The sequence below is a fragment of the Mus caroli genome, unplaced genomic scaffold, assembly GCF_978045245.1.
Source record: "Mus caroli unplaced genomic scaffold, Mus_caroli_1 scaffold_4, whole genome shotgun sequence".
NCBI lineage: Eukaryota > Metazoa > Chordata > Mammalia > Rodentia > Muridae > Mus > Mus caroli.
Genome location: NW_028227259.1, coordinates 130,696,715 through 130,701,231, shown reverse-complemented (window position 1 = coordinate 130,701,231; position 4,517 = coordinate 130,696,715). Strand labels below are relative to the sequence as shown.

Genomic DNA, 4,517 nt, shown 5'->3' with positions numbered 1-4,517 from the left:
CATAATAGTTAAGTTGGCACAGCAATGGGAGATGAGATGCCCATTCCTTAGCACTGCCAAGAGTGCTAACAAGGCCGCTTCATCAACAGAACTGCCAGCTTAAGGGGGGCAGTGTAGCAGGCCCAGGATTTCTTGCTAATTGAAAATTCCTTATATACATTTTATACCCATCCTGTCTAGGGAACCAGACTGGAGCAACACTTTCTCAGAGGCCCTGATAAAGAATACAGGGGACTTTAGTTCTGCATTCTTGTCCAGAAACACAATTAGCAAGGCTGACATAAAGCTGGAGTCGGTGCCTCAGAAGAGTCACGTTTGTGGCTTCTGGGGAACCCGCCTCTTACCCTTGGGCTGTGGTTATGAGTCTTAAGGCAACTGTGTGAGCTATCCTGTGTTCTCTTTGGCACATTGCCTGGTTTAGATCTCTGCTGTCCTTGATCACTTCCACCCAGCTAATAGTACATAGGATGCTATATTCCTCAATAAGTTACCAGCTTATGCAGGACCTCCTGGTCCCACCTATAGCTTTTGTCTTTTTTATTTCTCACTCCTGATACTCCCACTTAACACCTTGTTAACCCTTATTCTTTCGGGTTTAGGTCAATCCAGCACACAGCCCTGCTGCTCAGGGGTCACAGAAACCTCAACCAAAAGTACAAAGAAAAAAAAAGGGCCAGGAGCAATCCCTCTTGAGAAGTAAGCCAATAACCAAAACCCAGTGGTCCTGGTCCCAACAATGTGGAAAAGCTAGTAGGGAGGCATGTCCTTCTCTTTACAAAGAACAACAATCAAAGTTCCAATTGGTTTCAACTGAATGGACCATGATAGAAGTAGAGAGATCCAAGATGTCTAAGTTATGTAGGATGTGCACACACTGAGATCTACTGTTAAGAACAGTATTTTCTGATTTTCACTGATGAGAAAGAGGAGATGAGGAGGGAGAGGAGGAGGAGGAGGAAGAGGAGGAGGGAGGAGCAAATCAACTACACCCAGGCAAGCGTTTTCCCACTTGACCATCACACTTCTTTAACCACAAGTGGCTACTTGGACTGAAGTTTTATCAGAGTGGACAAGACCACTCCATCCAAAAATGATTCAGTCACTCACTAGTAAACTCTTGGGTTCATAGAGGTCTACATTTTAATCACTGAGCTGAACAAAAGTGTTAAAGAAACCTGAATATTCAAGTTCACAGTCTTGTACTAGGTATCCAGGTGTCTAAAACAATAAATCTCAGTGCTCTGCAGCCTCAAAAGCTCTTAGAATTGCTTGTATTATTGTTAATAGTAATGCATACCCTAATCATGTAAAAAAGTTCAATGGGTGTGTATCAATGTATTGCATTTTTAAAGTTCAAATTTTCCTTTACATCTTCTTAAATATTTTGAAAAATTCACAGGTTCATCTGTAATGTCAATTTGAAGGTATCTAAATTCACCTGTGTGCCAAAAATCTCTGGCTGTGTCTAAGAAGGAATTTCTAAATAAGGGCAACTGAGGCAGGAAGTTCTACCTGAATGAGTGCAGCACCATCCCACCAGCTGGGATACGGGACTGAATAAAAAGGAGACAGTGAGCTGAGGACCAGCATCCATTTCTCTCTGCTTCCCCACTGTGGATATCATGTGGCCAGCTGCCTTGTGCTTCTGCTGTCATGCCTTCCCCACTGTGACAGACACTAACCTCAAAGAGTTAGCTAAGATCAATCCTTCCTTCTTTATGTCACGCTTGTCAGGTCACTTTGTCAAAGCAACAAATAAAATAACTGAGGCAGTATCCAAATTGTTTTCAAGCTACCTAACCCAACTGTCTATTACTCAAATGCTACCCATTGAGTAACTGCATATTAGGATGCCAGTGTAACAAGGCAAAGCATGCCACACAGTGTTTTGGGGGAAGAAAGGTTCACTCCAGTTCCACCCTGCTTAGAAGATACAATGCTCATGATTTCTCTCTAAATTATTTAGTAAATCACTAAAAATGTGAGAAAGTTCTAGAATTCACCATCATTAGAGTATAGCCAGCAACCTGATGCCTACTTAAAACCTTCAAAATGGAATTCCTGAGTGCCACAAATTGTCTGTACTTGTACAGATAGAAAAAGACAATCCTTACCAGTAGAGGGTCAGTCAGTTTGATAACTGGGCCACACAGTAAATGGTATGGGGACCCATGATGGGTACTTGAAAGACACCAGAGAAAAAATGTTATCTTTAATTTGTCTGTATTCCTTTATTGAGTGGGAAGGAATGGACACGAGGTAGGGAGAAACTTCTAGAATTGCCATCTAGGGTATGAGAGCCTTCTGCCAATCCCTATTTTGGGTTATAAAAATTGGAGGATGGGATGTCTCCATTTACCCAAGGCCTAAAAAGTCACATGTTCTTAGAAACATGGTGATATCCCAGAAACTTGTTTTATTTCCCAGTTGGATATCCTGGGAGAGAGAGAAAGACACACACACACACACACACACACACACACACACAGAGAGAGAGAGAGAGAGAGAGAGAGAGAGAGAGAGATCAGTTCCCAGCACCCATGTGGCTGTTGAGTGATGACCATTAGTCACCCCAGAGAATCCTTGCCTTTTCAGTCAAGATGAGACTAAAGGAAAGCTGTGAAGAGTCGTGGCTGAAAGCTGTTCAGTAGGAGGTCCACTAACAAAAATCAGAAAGCTAGAACAGATAAGAGAACATAAGCCACAAGCACCATCACAGTGTATTTGATACTTTCATCACAACACTAGCAAATCCACTTCAGAGTTGGTGTGGATACCAAAATATTTTCCTAATTGGCTGACAGAAGAAGACAGAGGCTGACAAGGTTTATTAAAGCGTTTTGTAATTACCAGATTCCGCCTGCCAACTGAGGAGGGATTTCAAAGCATTTCATAATTGCGAGATTTCACCTGCCAACTGAGAGATTAAAAAAAAAAAACAGCTTAATCTATTTTCTTTCTTTGATTCTGGTTATAACAATTGTGTTCTATTTAAAAGAGATTGTCATTAATTTAGTGGTGATAATTAATTTTTTTTAAAGAACAGTATACATTCGGGTCTTGAATATCTAAAATGAAGAGTCATAATATTAGCATAGGCAGGGCTGGAGAATTGGCTCAGTGGTTAAGAGCACTGACTGCTCTTCCAGAGGACCCAGGTTTGATTCCCAGCACCCACTTTGTGGCTCACAACAACCTGTAACTCCAGTTCTGGGAGATCAATGCCCGTTTCTGATCTCCACGGGTACCAGACACACATGTGGTGCCCATAAATAAAGCCAGTTGTTGCCTTTTTAAAATTTAACAAGCTTCCAAAGGGAAGATGAGTGTGGCCGCCATCAGCTTCAAGCTAGGTTTCTTAGACTGTGCCTTGACTTTACTTCACATGAACCCTTTAGTTTCTCATTCTCCCTGTTCCCACAACAGGATGGATATACTCCCATGCCTTCCTGTGAGCTTCTATCTGGAAAATCAGATATTCATCCCCCAGGCAGTCCTTGTTTCCATCTCTTTATTATGCACACATGCTGAAGAGTGAATTGACTTAAAATATTAATATCTGGGGCCAATCACTATTTCTAAAGTCAAAGCAAAAGAAAAGCCACTAATGACTTACCTCTTTAAAGTATTTGAGGGAATTTTCTTTTTTATCATTTTTCCTTCCTCCAGTGTGTTTACAATGGATCTCTCTTGAATAGTGTCTATGAAATAATAGTTATGCAAATACTACCGTCAAAGGCAAATGGTGCTCACAGCGGCAGCAAATGTGCCAAAGTGGAAAATAGACAGGAGATTAGCATGGCCCCTGTGCAGGGATGACATACAAATTTACAAAGCAGTCTTTACTGGACCAAGTGCTGAGCCTAAGTGACCATGGAGTGTTCAGGCATCATGGAACATCATGGAAAGGGAGGAATGATACAAGAGCTAATGTAAGAACTGATGCTAAGGGATAATGCAAGGAAAACTGGGGAGGTGAAGGATGTCTTCTGGAAACCACAGGGTTGTTGCATTCATAACCACATTGTACAAACCTACATGTAGTCAGGCCTATCAACATTTCATCATAGATAGGGGAGTGGAGCATAAAGTGTTGTTGTCAGTCAATGATTATTGGAGGGTGAAGCTTCCTTCAGTAGCTACTGATACATCACCCCTGATTGAACAAAGACTCTTCCATTCATACTAGGGTAAGAAACTCTAACTAAACTCTGAGTGTCATACACAGAAAGAAGACATGAGCACGGGGCAGGGGAGTTATTGAGAAGAAGAGAGCAGTTTTAGTAAGAGTAGGTGAAGGTGGGAAAGAATCAGAGGTGAAAACAACTACAATTCTTTAAGCAAACGTAACTGTCAAATAGAAAAATCTCTGTTAAAACGAGAATCAATGATGGTGAAGAGACGTTTTGACAAAGTGTGGAGGCAAGAGTCTCATTTAAAGCAATGAGCAGATTCTGCTCTCTATTCAAATCTCTATGTTGCCTGGAAGGGAGGGAATCAGCTGTCAAGTCAGTCTT

At 41.5% G+C, this 4,517-nt stretch overlaps 1 non-coding gene across 1 annotated transcript; it reads left to right on the top strand.

Moving 5' to 3' along the window:
• Positions 1 to 3,745: 3,745 nt before the first annotated feature.
• LOC115031167 (U6 spliceosomal RNA) lies at positions 3,746 to 3,850 on the top strand. The gene has a single exon (XR_003836788.1). It is a non-coding gene; the product is annotated as a U6 spliceosomal RNA (small nuclear RNA).
• Positions 3,851 to 4,517: the final 667 nt, after the last annotated feature.